This window comes from Elephantulus edwardii, unplaced genomic scaffold (assembly GCF_000299155.1).
Source record: "Elephantulus edwardii isolate Elephantulus edwardi_28Jun2011 unplaced genomic scaffold, EleEdw1.0 scaffold00323, whole genome shotgun sequence".
Lineage (NCBI taxonomy): Eukaryota > Metazoa > Chordata > Mammalia > Macroscelidea > Macroscelididae > Elephantulus > Elephantulus edwardii.
Genome location: NW_006400073.1, coordinates 723,688 through 740,128, shown reverse-complemented (window position 1 = coordinate 740,128; position 16,441 = coordinate 723,688). Strand labels below are relative to the sequence as shown.

Genomic DNA, 16,441 nt, shown 5'->3' with positions numbered 1-16,441 from the left:
AAAAATTAGAGAATGTTGTGAACAGAACTTAATTTGAACTTTGATTATTAAAATGAAATCTTGGTCCTTATTCTCTTCTGTTTCCTTCAATCTGGGCAGGTTATTCTTTGGGGACTCCGTGGATTACAAACTAACCTTGTTTAAGGAAAAAAAATAGCAAAATCTGTGCTTTTTTAAGCAATCTGATCTTAAGGGTGAGCTAGGTTATTTTTCTTACATTTAATAACTTACTGTCATTGAATCCAAACAAACTTATAGCTGGCCCTGTATTGTGTTTTCAAAGCTATAAATTTGCACAGAAGAAGACTGCCCATTTTTCTCCTTAAGAGCCACTGGTTGATTTGAACCCCTGGAGAGGTGCTGTCCTCAGATTATCAATGCAAGTCCGTGGTCTATTTCACCAGAATTCTATTATGTTTATATTTAGGACAACCTTGTTTTTTCCTAAGAAAACTACTCAACATTTGAGATCAAGTTGAATGCCTACACAGTTATCCTTCCTTAAAACGTTAGGAATATGTACAAATAAATCAATAAAAATGAAGATAAGGATTGTGTCTTTTCTGTTGCATTCCATATATCCTGTAGTACAGTCACTTACATGAAATAAGTCCTCAAGAATTACTCTAGGCCAGGATTAAGATCCTTTATTCTATTCTGTGGACAATATGCTCATAGTCTTTGCTTGCGCTCTCTAATATGTGGATACTTGCTACTTTTGAGGAAATCCTTTCTCATCTGTAGACAGCAGATTGCTAGACTTTGTACCTATTTCTGTTAGAGACATCTGGAATATCGTAGTTAGATACATCAAATTGACTATGACTGATAGCAACCCAATGAGCAACAGATTAGAAACTTATCTTGCATCATCCTCACAGGACTCTATGTCATTCTCAAGCCCTTTGTTAGTAGTCACTGTGTCAGTCTAGCTTATTGAGGATCTTCCTCTTTTTCATTTTCCAGCATGGTTTCTTTCCCAAGAACTGGCCCTTCCAGAAAAAAATAACCAAAATATATGGTGAAGTTTCACCATCCATGCCTCTACGGAGTATATTAAGAGTGTCAGTTATGCAGAATGTTGGCTCTCGATATGTTAAGCACTAGACCTTCATTCATTCACTTCATTCATATTTGTCCTAGCATAGCTGCTGGTAGATTTGAATCACCAGAGACACATAGATTTTCAGTTAAACTATGTCTCCATGCCTTTGATGGATACACTGATGGAGAGGATAGGTGTTGCTTAATTAGGAAAAGAAGAGAAAGGCCAGGGATGTTCTCTAAAATGATTCCGTGAACTTGGAAGGTAGCAGGGTATTTTTGAATGATGATGGTCCTCTGTCCTATGGGACTAGGCAAACAATGTTCTACAATTGCTCAAGTGTAAAAATTAACTCTTCTATAACCCTCACTGACTGATAAGTGCCAAGAAATCTGGAGAACAACCACTTAGCCAACTGACTGGAAGAGATCTATATTTGTTCCCATTCCAAAGAAAGGTGACCCAACTGAGTGTGGAAACTACAGAACAGTGTCATTGATTTCACATGCAAGCAAGATTCTACTGAAGATTATCCAAAAACGATTAGAACAGCACATCAGCAGAGAACTGCCGGAAGTCCAGACTGGGTTTAGAAGGGGTCGTGGTACTAGGGATATTGTTGCTGAAGTTAGATGGATCTTGGCTGAAAGCAGAGAAAACCAGAAGAATGTCTATGTGTGTTTCATTGATTATGCAAAGGCATTTGACTGTGTGGATCATAACAAACTGTGGCTGACTCTGAGAAGAATGGGAATCCCAGAACATTTAATTGTGTTAATGTGAAACCTTTTCTTGGACCAAGAGGCAGTAGTCAGAACAGAGCAGGGTAACACTGCATGGTTCAAAATTGGGAAGGGTGTACGCCAGGGATGCATCCCGTCTCCATACCTTTTCAACATGTATGCAGAGCAGATTACCCGAGAGGCTGGGCTCTATGAGGAGAATTGTGGCATCAGGATTGGTGGAAGATCTATTAACAATCTGCGTTATGCAGATGACACAACCCTGCTTGCTGAAACTGAGGAGGACCTCATGCACTTGCTGCGAAGGGTCAAGGACTGCAGCCTTCAGTATGGACTGAGGCTCAATGTCAAGAAGACAAAGATTCTCACCACTGGACCAATTGGCAGCGTCAGGATGGATGACGAAGAGATTGAGATTGTTCACAGCTTCAGTTTGCTTGGCTCCACAGTCAACACTCTTGGCACCAGCAGTCAGGAAATCAAAAAGCGTATCGCGATGGGAAAGTCTGCTGTTAGGGACCTCTCTAAAGTTCTCAGGAGCAACAGTGTCTCTCTGGAGACTAAGGTGCGCCTGATACAGGCCATGGTCTTTGCAATCGCTTGCTATGCATCAGAGAGTTGGACAATGACTAGGGAGGACAGAAGGAGAGTGGATGCTTTTGAGCTGTGGTGCTGGAGAAGGGTACTGAATGTACCATGGACTGCCAGGAAAACAAACAAGATTCATCTTGGAGAGGATTAAACCAAGCTACTCCTTGGAGGCAAGGATTCTGGGGCTTCGTCTGACATACTTTGGACATGTTGCCAGTAGGGACGGGTCCTTGGAGAGGGACATCATGCTTGGGAGGGTGGAGGGGAAGACCCTCTATGAGATGGATTGATTCGGTGACTGGGGTAATCGGGATGGATGTGTCAGAGGTGGTGCGGTTGGCGCAGGATAGAGCAGGGTTTAGGGCTGTTGTGCATAGGGTCGCTATGAGTCGCAGGTGACTCGACGGCACATAACAACAGCAACAACAACATAACCCTCACTTCCAATAATCTTCAACTTAGTTTTTGTTCATATAGTCCTTTCTTCTCCATTCCCACCATCCCTATTAACAATGATAATTTTCCATGACAGCTTTCATGATTATTTTAGCATCTAGATATGAGATACTGAATATATAGCTAGTTAAATGGGTAATGAGGTTAAGGAAACATATTTTAAGTTCTAAAGTTTGGATTTTATTCAACAAAATCCAGGAGGTTTATGATTTAGTCACCTTTGACAAGTGACATTCTGGTAGAATTTTCATAGCCAGACTGAGAAAAGTCTTTCTAGAAATGGCTGAAGTCTGATATGTTCTTCACTTGGAATTCTTCTGGAAGCTCTGTGTTAGTTAATTTGATTTTTTAAACAGAGGACTAAGGATGACTATAGAGGAAATAGTTTGTAAGAGTGACCAGAGGAGTTTGTGTTGAGATAGCATATAGAATCTTAACGAATGTGGAGAGGTAGAGAGGGATGAGTTGGAAATTTCAAGAACTAAGAATGAGGATACCATACAAATTAGGGACATGAACTTCTGTAAACTAACTCTCAATTGCAGCTTAAGAGGCTTCTTTACAGTTCAAGAGGCAAAGCCTAACAAGAGCATCCACTGTTCCTTTCAGCACATCCCAGGAATGTTCGGGGCAATAAGCTACAGACCATTTTACCCCTTTGTTGATAGGTTGTTTGTAGTTGTTTTTCCTTTCTTTTTTTCCTGTCTTCTTTTTCCTTTTTTTTCTTTCCTTTTTTCTTTTACTCTCAAAAAACCTGCTGTTGCAGAGTTAAGTCCAGCTCATGTCAACCTTGTGTGTGTCAGGGTAGAACTGTATTTTATCATTTCCAGTGACTATAATAGAAACAGATCTTCAATCTTTCTTCTATTATGTTGCTGGATGGAATTGAACTGCCATCTTCTTGTTTAGTAGCGTAGTACAAACTGTTTGTACCAGCTCAGGTCCTTTTTGTTTATCCAAACAGGGGAGAAGGGAATAGGACATTAGAGTTGATAAAATGGGAGGGTAACCCACTGCCATCGAGTTGGTTCTTACTCAGTGGCCCTGAAGGACAGAGTACAGTTTTATCATGGGTTTCCAAGGACTTATTTACAGAAGCAGACAGCCCTGTCTTCCTTCCATGGAGTGGTTGATGGGTCCAACTACAGACAATTTGATTAGCAGCAGAATGAGCTTTTGCAAAGGGAGAGTACTTCTCAATTATAGATTTCTAAGACCTGCTATTGTTGTTGTTGTTGTTGTTATTGTAGTTGTTGTTATGTTCCATCGAGTTACCTGCAATCCAAATTGATCCTAGGTACAGCAGCTCTGAATCCTGCCCTGTCCTGAGCCAGTCTCTCATCTACCCCCATTGTCCTCATTGCTGTATGGATCCATATCATCCAAGTTCTTCCTCCTGTGCTATCCCTCTACCCTTTGAGCATGATGTCTTTCTCCAAGGACTGGTATCTCCTGGCCATGTGCCCAAAGTATGGGAGACCGTCCTTCAAAATCCTAGCCTCTAAGGAGAAACTTGGTTTCACCCTCTCCAAGACAGAGCAGTTTGTTTTCTTGGTTGTTCATGGTATGTTTAAGACTCTTCTCCAGCACCACAACTCAAAGGCATCAATTCTCCTTTCATCCTTAGTCATTGTCCAGCTCTCTGATACATAACAAGTAATTTGGAAGACCATGACCTGGATCAGGCACACCTTAGTCTCTAGACTGAGATCATTACTTCTCAGTACTCTGGAGAGGACCCTGACAGCAGATTTACCTAATACCATTTGTGTATTTCCAGCCTTCTGATGTCAAGAGTGTTGATTGTAGAGCTGAGCATGCTGTAACTGCTAACAACCTCAGTCTCTTCATCCATCATGGTGCTGAGAATTGGCCCAGTGGTGAGAATCTTTGTCTTCTTGATGCTGAGCTTCAGTCTGTTTTGAAGACTGCAGTCCTTGACACTCTGCAGCAAGCAGTTCAGGTCCTCCTCTGTTTCATCAAGCAAGGTTGTGTCATCTGCATAACGTAGGTTGTTGATGAGTCTTCTCTAATGCTGATGTCACATTCCTCCTCATAAAGCCTAGCCTTCCAAATGATCTATTCTGCATATCGATTGAAAAGGTATGAAGAGAGAACACACTTCCTAAACAAAGTCATTTTAATTTAAAAATTTTTAGTGTCTTACCCTGCTTTCTCTTCATAATTGAAGATTTATCTTTTCTCAAAATAGTTATGAGAGCAATAGCCCAGAAAACAGAAGTCATCCTGTGTGCTCCCTCCCAGCTCTAACACACTGCATGATTTTAGGCAAATTTACCTTGTTCTTGTTCTACTTTTAGTGAACTAGAATTGTTCATCCTTATCTTGTTGGGAGGAGATCTATGAAAACGTAATGGAACTAAATCTGTTCATTAAACAAATAAGTGCTAGACATTCTTTGAGGCAAAAAAAAAATCTCATTTGTGACAAATCAGTTGTTTCAGCAAATGTTCCCAACCACGTATTGATTCAGATCAGTGCTAGTAGACTTTGACTTTTCACTATCTTATTGAATTCTGGATGTTATAAATGTCCTTAGACAGAAAGTAGATTCCTTTCTTGTTGCTAAGCTGAAGGAAAAGTCGTTTGTTGGTCAAAGGAAGTGATAGCACCAGTGTTGGTGACTTGTTCTCTACAGTTCCTACAGGTATTGCTTACTAACAGTTTACTTTTCTTTGAACTAATGTGAGGGTTCCCTGACTCTTATGCCCTAGTATGGCCCCTTCTTATATCAGATACAATTCTAAGATGTGGATAAGGGAGTGTAACATAGCCATTCAGCTCCTCCACCACCGGAGAAGCCGACAGACTCTGCAGAACCCAGGCACGTGTCTCTGCTTTATAGAGACATGCTAAGACTAGCCAAAATTTGAAAAAGTTTCTTTGGAAAGTGGAAATCTTTGCACAAGTGTTAGCAGTACTTTCTAAAAATTGTTCATAAAAGTCACACCTATTTTCTGACTTAAGTTCTCTCCTCTTCTGTTTGATCTCGTAAAATTAGTTTCGTTTAGGGTGTCTGTGGCCACATTTGTACCTTCACATCAACTGTGAGCTTTGCGTGAACAAATGGGTATGTGCTGGACTTCAGCAAACTGGGAGTATTCATCCTTTGGATATGATACTAAGGATCTAGATCTTTGTCCCTATCACCTTCAAACGAATACATTTAATTTCTTCATATGCTGTCTTTGTTACTGCATTGTAAGTGTAGAAATCAGTTAGAAACTGAATTTTCACATTCTCTTGCAGTTACAGTCTTCCTTCAAAGATAAGAAAATTGCATCAACCTTCTCTGATTCCCATAGCAACTTGTTAAATTAGGTCAAGATGTGGGGGCAGATAACATGGCTTGAAAGTCGGCCTATGAGCTGGGTTAAGAATACATCAAATGCGTTGCTTGCTTCCGCCAAAATGTACCTTCTTACCTTACTGTGAACTGCTTATGGTTATCAAACTGATACAATCAGAAAGCTTTATCTTTTCCAAGATACATTATTAAGTTTTTCTAATTACAGAGCCATCTGAGATGAGTGGCCCTGTGTTTTCCATCTATTTTATAGACCAAAGGAGAATGCTCTCTAGATCCCTGAGAAACACAGACATTGCTTGTTTGTTTGCTTGTTTTCAATTTTAGTAGACATAGACCAATATACCAGATTATCAGAGTATGTGTTTTTTCTCTTCTCTGTCCCTCCCTTCTCATTTTATAGATGACGAAGTTGAGACAAGAAAAAAGTGACTCACTGAAGGCAATGTATTGCAGTCTGCAAAGTAGTTAGCTCGTAATTGAATCCTGAGTGCCAGTGCCAGCTCTGACACCTGGACATGAATCTTTCACCTTAAGGAATGCTCCTTGGTCATCTCAGCTGCCTCTGCTTAATGATTAGGGGCCTTGTCTCCCACTTGTCACTAATTAACCCTTTGTATATGTGGATTAGGCATTTAAGGGAGGGGAACTTTGGGTTTAGTTGAGAGTTAGTGACTTGTAAATCACCTTTATTGAACTTCATTCCAGATTGCCAGACAGAGCCTCAGATAATTCCAATTCCTATCCCTTGTGCAGTTGCTTTTGGGCTGGGCTGGTGGTAAACTGTGAAGTGGTTAGGGTCCCTTTTCTCAGAGAGTCTGAAAAAAAAGGACTAAAGCCATTCATTTACTGTAACAAAATGATGTTTTATAATGCAGTGCTCATCTGTAAAATAGATAATATCTCAGTTTAATCAAAGCTAAATTTGAGACTCTGTAGAATTCATTTTCCAAGTATTTTTGTGAGAATAGCACAGGAAAGACCTGAGACTAAGAGAAGATGAGTCCCCATGTGCCCCTGTAACGCATTTACTTCAGACTCATATAAGAACCAGGCTTCTTGAGACCCTCTCAGATTACCTGAGACCTGGAACAGGCCCTCTTCTGACTAGTCACACAGCAGTTTACATCATAGTAAGAAAGTCCTTGAGCCAGGCAGACCTTGGGATTCTGGCTCTTTATTGAGTTTTAGGGTTCAGTATCCTAAAACTGCTAAAACATATTTTGGAAAACAAACAGCTATACTTTCAAAGGGAATGTTTCTTAGTGTTCCAGTTCAGAACAGAACCTGAGATTTGACAATGTCACCTGAAATTGTAATTTCTAGAGGAAAGTTGGAATGCAAAATGGTCTCTGTGAGGTCAGGTATAACAAACTACTAAGGTTTGATATGAGCCTAAGATAGTGACAAAAAAAGGAATCCTAGAAGCAAGTGAATTTGTGTAGAAGATTCTTAACCTCCTAAATCTGGGTAAGTGTGTCACTAGAAGCATTGTTAGCAGCTGTTGAAAGGAGCATGGAGCCTGAAATACCATCCCTGTGACTGGTGAAAGATCAAGCCATTGTTATCTGTAGGGTTTTCACTGGCTGATTAGGGATACTTTGTTGTTAGGTGCCATTGAGTTACCTCTGACTTACAGCAATCCTGTGGATGGCAGATCTGGACCTTGCCCATCCTGTGCCAGCCCTATCATGTCTGCCAATCTTGAGCCCATTATTACGGTCACTGTGTCCCTCAATCTCATTGATGGTCTTCCCTCCTTCTCTGACCCTCACCTTTTCTGAGCATAGTACCTTTTTCTCCAAGAACTGGCCCCTCCTAGTGACATTCCTCACAGTATGTGAGATGAAGTGTCACCTTCCTTCCCTCTAAGAAGCCCCCTGGCTGCACTCTCTCTGATACATATTTGTTTGCTAAATTTGGAAGGATTAGCAAAGTCCTAGAATATAAAATCTCTTGGCCTCCGTTATAAATATTGTTGAAATAAGACAGTCTACATGACTAAACCTTAAGAAGTATCAACTTGTTGACAGAAGGGCTTGTCTCATGAAACTGGTGCCTGTTTTTGCACCATGGCTGACTTTCCAGAGAAGCCCAGAGGAGACAAGGCTTCTCTGAGACTCTGGGCTGGCAAAGCTAGCAGACACTCTTGGCACTTAGCAGACACAATGTCAGCATGAAGCATACTCGACTTCCTGAAGGAGAGGAAGAGCAGAGCTTGGAAATGAGATGGGCAGCTGTCACCCAGTGCTGCTGTGAAAGAAGACCTAACTGGCAAGTATCCATTTGATTTCTCAGTTTAGGAGGCAAGAATTCCTAGGGAAAGGTCTTTGTCTCTTCAATGTCTGCCTCATGGTTCCTTGGAGATATCCCTATGCTTCTGTTTTACCTTATCTCTGCTTGATAAGCTTGCATTTAATCTCTTTCATATCTTAAGAGACTGACTCAAGACAATTTCAACAGTCATTGAAATTAAAAAAAAAATGAACTGACAAAAAAAAAACCCAACAAAAAAACAGTAGTACTGCATCATTAACATAACAGAAATAACCCATTCCTACTTGGCATGGCCACAGGTATAGAGTTAGGACTTACATTCTCTGAGGTGGGAAACTGCCTGGAAGCAGACAACTACTTGTTTGCTTGCATGTTATTTTCATGCCTTAGTCTTCTAACATATTTGCTTTATTATTGGCCACATAGTAGGAAGATTCAGCCTCACTATTGATTTCCTTAAATTCTTTTTCTTTAAAAAAAGTGTGGCAAGTAGTTTCCCTATTTCCATCAGTTATCTTTGAAAGAAGGACCTGGCTGAACCAGCCCAGCGCTTTGACCCAGATATGGTAATAACTTGCAAGCTGTCTTTGGGCACAAATGAAATTCATTTGTACTATAAATATAACTCTACTCCTGATACTATTGATTATTTATTACTATTACTTACTATTCTGGTGGCCTAGTGATAAAAAGCTGCACTGCATTTCTGAAGGCTGCAAGACCACAAGCTGCTCTACAGGAGAAGGATGGGCAGTCTCCTGCCTTGTGATTAATTGCCTCCCAAAAACCCATTGGAGGCTCAGCTATGTATGGGTTGGAACTCTATAGTACACAACAACAACAAGTGATGCTATTTACAGTTATTTAAGGCCAAGTGCATGCCTGGATTTCAGAGAACAAGAAATAAATGGTCACAAGTTGGCCCATATTTACTGGGTCAAAATATGAATGGACAGTATACCAATTGACATATTTCAACAAACAGACATTGCCATGGATGTGCTTTCTAAGTTGTGCCAAGAAATCTGGAGGACAGCCACCTGGCCAACTGACTGGAAAAGATCGATATTTATCCCCTTTCCAAAGAAAGGTGACCCAAAAAAGTGCAGAAGTTATTGAACAATATCATTAATATCACATGCAAACAAGATTCTGCTGAAAATTATCCAAAACGATTGGAGCAATAACTGCCAGATGTGCAGGCTGGATTTAGAAGAGGTCATGGTACTAGGGATATTATAGTTAATGTTAGATGGATCTTGGCAGAAAGCAGAGAAATGTCTATCTGTGTTTCATTGACTGTGCAAAGGTTTTTGACTGTGTGGATCACAACAAGCTATAGCTGACTCTGAGAAGAATGGGAATCCCAGAACATTTGATTGTTGTTATGCGAAGCCTGTACCTGGACCAAGAGGCAGTCGTCAGAACAGAGCAAGGAGACACTACATGGTTCAAAATCAAGGTCCGTCAGGGATGTATTTTGTTTTCATACCTTTTCAATTTGTATGCAGAACAGATCATCCAAGACACTGCGCTCGCTGTAAGGGGAGGAATGTGGAATCAGGATTGGTAGAAGAGTCATCAACAACCTGTGTTATGCAGATGTCACAACCTTGCTTGCTGAAACTGAGGAGGACCTGAAGCGCTTGCTGCAGAAGGTCAAGGACTGCAGCCTTCAATACGGATTGAAGCTCAACATCAAGAAAAAAAATTCTCACCACTGGGCCAATTGGCAGCATCAGTATGGATGGTGAAGAGATTGAGATAGTTAACAGTTTTCGTTTACTTGGCTCCACAGTCAACACTCTTGGTAACAGCAGCCAGGAAAACAAGAGACGAATTGCATTGGGAAAGTCAGCTGTGGGGGACCTCTCAAGAGTACCGAAGAGCAACAACATCAGGCTGGAGACTAAGGTGCGCCTGATCCAGGCTATAGTCTTTGCAATTACGTGCTATGCATTGGAGAGTTGGACAGTGACTAGGGATGATAGAAAGAGAATTGATGCCTTTGAGCTATGGTTCTGGAGAAGAGTGTTGAATATTCCATGGACTGCTAGGAAAACAAATAGGTTTGTCCTGGAAAGGGTGGAGCCGGAATGCTCCTTGGAGTCAAGGATTCTGAAGCTTCGTCTGATGTACTTTGGACATGTTGCAAGGAGGGACTGGTCCTTGGAGAGGGACATCATGTTTGGGAGAGTGGAGGGAAAGCGCAGGAGAGGAAGACCCTCAATGAGATGAACCCACATATTAAAGCTCTTGTTTGCTCGACCCAGCTCTGCTTGGTAAAAGGAAAAGTGAAGCAAAAATGAAGCTTTACAATCAAAGATAAAAAAAGATGGCATACGACAGACAACTCCTCAACATAAAAAAATCAAGCCTCTCAAAATTAGAACAGCAAGCAACACCATAATAAGCAGATAATATTGATGTTGACAAGGACTTTATTTTACACAGATCCATAATCAATACCTGTGGAGGCAACAGTCAAGAAATCAAACTATCTGTTGTCAATGACATCTTTAAAGTGCTAAAGAGCAAAAATGTCACTAAGAACTAAAGTGCCCTGACAGAAGCCATGCTAGTTTTCAGTCACCTCATAATGTGTGTAAAAGGTGAACAAGAAATAAAAGACTGGAGGAGAATTGACGCCTCTGAAGTATGGTATTGGTGAATATTACTGAGTACACTGTGGTCTGCCAGTAGAGCAAACAAATCTTTCTTGGAAGAAACACAGTGACAAGCTCCTTAAAAGTGAGACTGAGAAAATTTCATCTCACACACTTTGGGCATGTTGTTAATGGGTGCCTATTCCTGGAGAAGGCCATTCTACTTGGTTAAGTAGAGGGTCAGCAAAAAAGAGCAAGTCCCTCAGGGAGATGGTTTGACACTAGGTCTTCAATAGTGGACTCAAACACAGCAATGATTACAAGAACGGCAGTGAGAGGGGGTTGCTGCGATGAGTTGGAACAGATTTTACAGCCAGAAGCTCTGTTGCAATCCTGAAGGCTCACAGTACAAACCCACCAGCTGCTCCAGTGGAGAAGATTGGGCAATCTCTTCCTGTGCGATTAACTGTCTCTGAAAGTCCGATGGAGGGTCAGCTATGGGTCAGAAGGTGCTATTCCTATTTTACAAACAAGAGAATTGAGCTTCAGAGTGGGAAAAGTCATACAGCAAACAACAAAAGTGCCTTTAAAATTTTCCACTTAAAGGTTACTTGGAGCTCTGGTGGCCAGGTGGTAAGAAGTTGCATTGCAGTCCCAAAGGCATGTGATATGAAGCTACCAGCTGTCCCACAGCAGAAGAATAGGTCAACTTCTCCCATTCAGTTAACTCACTGGAGGGTCAGCTACGAGTCATTCCCAACTTGGTCGTACACAGCAGCAACGTGAGTTAAGAGAGCTCTGCTGACTTAGTAGTAGGAGGCTGTGCTGCTAACGTAAAAGTTTGAATACAGCAGCTGTTCTTCAGGAGAAAGGCGGGCAGTCACCTCCTGTGCGATTAACTGCCTCTGTATACAAGAACAACAAAGTCAGTCAGTAGGAAATACTGGTTATGAGTAATGTGTTAGAAAGGCAGGCATCAAGGCAGGGTTAAAGGTGAAGCAAGACATTTATTAGGGACAATATCTGCAAAAGACACAGGGAGAAGGAACAAGAGAAGGAAGGGAGAGTGCAGCTCTGTGAGGCATGCCTGAAAGCTGTAAAAGGAACAGAAGGAATAGTTGGGTATAAAGAATCTTTAACTACAGCTTAATCCTAAATCAATTTTGGTCAGGCAGCTAGGGAGTCCTTGAGTCCAAGTTGCTTATTGGAGGGGTTCTGTATCCAGTAAGATTAGCCTGTGACCCAACCATGCCCAACAAGGAAGCTCAGACTTGATGTGGACATGAAGATAAACTCAGTTATGCTCCTGGCAGCAGGAAACCTTATCCTATTTCATGACTGCCCTAGGTAGTTTGATTGCCTCATATAACTTCTCTCGAAAGTGTGGCCAGCCCAGCTTCTGACCCTTCCTTGTGCAGCAAGAAGCAAGGCCATAGGTCTTGATAATGTTTGTCCCCACAATAGGCTTTTGTGCAAGTTGTCAACTGATGAAGCCAATCATACTGTCTTCCCTCTTGACTCACCACTCTTGAGAGAGTTGAGAGTGAAAGTTCTCCTGGGCGGTTGAATATACAAGTTTAAACTCTGCAATGCGATGGGACTTGGCTTTCTGGATAGATGCTAACAGGGCCTAACACCATGGAGGCGCTTGGCATTCAGAGTCAAGATGGATGTTGTCCCCCACAAAGGCCTCCCAAGGCTGTATGTCCTGCCACTGTCAGTGCTATTGTTAATATGAACGATATTAATACTGGTGTTTATTCTAGTGTTATTAACATTAATATTGAACCAAACAACCTAAAATTTTCATTTTTACTTTGTAGTAATATTTGGAAATTATTTCCATGATAAATGTTCTATATATCCAGTGGTCAAATGATCACTTAAGATCTAGTTTCCTTCCCCAGGAATTTTAGCTAGTAATTTCTCATCTCTGATATGCAGGAAGGACATCCCTGGATGAAATACATTCTAGAAATTGCATTGAGAATTCTCCTGGAAAAAGACACAGACTTCTGAAGTTTCATTCTCTAAATTTGCCAGTGAACACATATTTCTTTATTCTTGTTACCTGGATACTTAGAAAAGCATTTTCTTTGGACATTCAAATTTGTTAGAAAAGGAATTCCTTTGGCTTATTATAAATTTTTTTTCACTATACCCAAATCCAAACGTAACCTCTCTCAGGCGATTTCTTAAAAGAATCAGTTACCTAGAAAACATCAGGAAGAAAAGGCTGTAAAGAAACCCACTTCCTGGTTTGAGCTTAGCTGCCTCACTGTCCAGGTTTGTTTCTGAATGTTAGATTTACCATGATTCTAACTAATTTGTGAGTTTAGAGGAAAAAAGATGGCTCCATTTAAGTATGTACTGCTCCTTTAAGAGAGGAAGTGTCCCCTGTCTCTTGCTGCCACCCCCACATGTGTACTTGACCAAATGCAGGTGTCAGGAGCTGGAGCAGAAACAAGTGTTTCCCCCCTGTACATTGAAGTTGTATAACTGCCTCATTCTAGACCAAGATACTTGACAAATGAGCCTTACTTCTATCTGTCCCAAATGGGACAGCCTAGCTGATCATGAAGTAGTCACACTTACTATAGAACATCTCTTAAATACTGAGGGCTCAGCAAGGCTTTTTGATCTATCTTTACTCAATGCAGATAAGATCTGTGGGAGATATTTGTGAGGAACACTGCTAAACTCTCTAACCATATGCAAAATACAGCTAGAATTTGCTTGACAAGGAGCATGAATGAGTGAAGAAAAAGAGGACATTTTGGGGAAAGAGGATCTAAGTCTTATCTGTGGCCAAGATTTCTCCAAACCATAAATGTTTGTGATACTTTCACTTGCAAGGCAGCTTGCCTTTGCTGTGTCATTTTAAGCATACCTACTTTTAATTAAAACAAGAATTTAAAAAAGTTATCTTAATTATAAGAATCTTGAATGGCTATTATTTACACCTTTTATATTCTATTGCTTTTTTATTTCTTTTAAAAAATAGTGTTTCACTCTTTCAAAATTGCCATATGAACAATCAGTTTAACCTTTGAAGAGAGAATTTTATTTAGTGTATTTACTATCTTTTTATTCTGTTTTGGTTCCTTCTCATCTTTCTTTGAGAATTCCATTGTCGAAGTTACATCATCTGTTATATATCACTTTTCTAATCAGTGCCAATGTTAAATTTTATGTTGTTTCTAAACTGTACTGTGGTTTCCTCTTTTAGTCTGTGTTGTCTTTGTATTGTTATAGAGTCGAAATGTACTCGTACCTGACCCTCTGGTGGGTTTTCAAAGGCAGTCACACAGGAGGAGATTGCCCATTTTTCACCCACAGAGAAGCTGGTAGATTTTAACCGCATGCCTTCGGGACTGCAGCACAGCTTCTTGCCACAAGACCAACACAGGTCCCTAAGAACTTAATTTATATCTTAGTAAAAGGGAGGAACAGTGTCTTAGTTACCTAGTGCTGCTATAAGAATAATACCACTAGTGGGTAGATTTAACAAAAACAACAAAAAAGTTTTTTCATAGTCTAAGAGGCTGGAGATCTCAATTCAGGGTACCTGCTCTCGAGGGCAGGTTTTTTCTTCCCATTTGCCCTGGGAGAAGGTCCTTGTTTCCACTGAGCTTTGGCACTTGAGTGATCTACATGTCTCTGGACACCAGTTTTCTGCCATCTCTCAGCTCCCTTGCTTGCTTGTTTAATCTTACTTATATTTCAAAAGAGATTGAAGACACACCCGACACTAATCCTACCTCACTAATATAACAAAGATGACCTATTCCCAAATGAGATTATAACCATATTTCTGGGGAACACTGTTCAGTCCATAATGAGCAGTGACTGCTATTTCCATTTTGTGAATAGGAAAACAAAAGCCAAGAATGGTTATATGCATTGCATTGTGAGTCTGGAAGAGTTCAGATCAAAGACTTAGATTCTGGGCTTTCCCATAAGCACATACATTTTCATTTTATGAGATAGTTCATTTCTCAGTTCTGGCATATTTTCTTTTTCATTTAAATGTTTCCTGCTTTTTGTTTTGGGGTTTTGTTTTTTTTTTGTTTTTTTTTTTTGGTCTAAAAAGCTGGTTTTCATTGACTTGAGAGCAGGTTTTGAGCTAGTTTCCATTCTTCAATACTAACTATCTCACCATCTGTTGTTGTGTACCATAGAGTCAGAACTGACCCATTGCTAACCCTCTGGGCGGTTTTAAGAGGCAGTTGTTGACATATGAGAAGATTGCCATTCTTCTCTTGTGGAGCACCTGGTGGCTTTGAACCACATGTTTTCGGGATTGCAGAGCAGCTTTTGCCAACTAGGCCACAAGATCTCCCTATCTCAGCAACTAGAAAAAAAATCAAACAAAAAGTTTATGAAATTTTGATGTTCATCAGATGTGTTTTTAAGAATATGTTACTATGTTTTTTGGTTTTATGACTTGGATTCTTAGAACTTTTAATATTCATGTGTCTTGGCTGCACTTGAGTTATTAGCCATTGATACAAAAGATTTCTAGCATAAACTGGCAGTACAAGGGCTCACCTTGGGGGCTAGTTATAGATTGTATCATGTATGAACCATGTTAGAGATGAGTCAAGCTGGTAAGAGGGAAAGAAGGGACATAAGCCAAAAATGGGAGACGCAAATAAAATCAAACCAAAACACCAGGCAGTCCCTCCCCCCCTCCCTGTTCTTTTTAACATCTTCCTATTGCCTTGGTTGTCAAACGCTTCAGTGCTTTTATGTCTTGACTTTAAAACTGTTAAAGTGTCTTCTGGTTAGTATGTCACTCACTTTTATATGGGCATTGTATAAATGAGGAGATTGAGGAGATTCTGGTTAACTCTGAGTGTCTCTTGCCCTACTGTCAGGTGGGTACTCCCATAATATATGAAACAAAGATGCACTTGTGAACAGATGGGTCCTCTCTAGATTTGAATACTCTGTTTTTGTAATCATCGTTTGGCTGTGGGTAGACACCTGGCTGGAAGGGAGGGCCCATCCAGGCCCATTCCTCTGTTTCAGGGCCAGCTGCAAGAGATGTGTACTATCAGGGCAGAATTTGCCCTGCTGCAAGGGTGATCAACCATGAGAGTTTCATAGGTTAAAATAAAATGTGGTGTCCTACACACAGTGAGGTGCTTGATTTGACTTTAGAGATGTACCAAAGAGAAGAGCTTCTCAGAGTAGGAAATTAACCCCCAAAGGACAGCAAGGTGCGGTCATTTTTATTTTGAGAAGCATATTGATCAAGTGTAGCCTCCAGAGTCACCCATGCTGTTTGACCCCAGACATAGTTTAATAGAGGGAAGCTGTTTTGGGTTGTTGTTGTTGTTGTTGTTATGTGCCGTCGAGTCGTTTGCGACTCATAGCGACCCTATGCACA

General features: G+C 40.7%; 1 protein-coding gene across 2 annotated transcripts in view; it reads left to right on the top strand.

Annotated features, from left to right (window-relative positions):
* The window catches only part of LOC102844738 (protein C-ets-1-like), an 85,476-nt gene that overhangs the window by 59,810 nt on the left and 9,225 nt on the right, over positions 1-16,441 (top strand). The gene's annotated exons all lie outside the window — the stretch shown is intronic.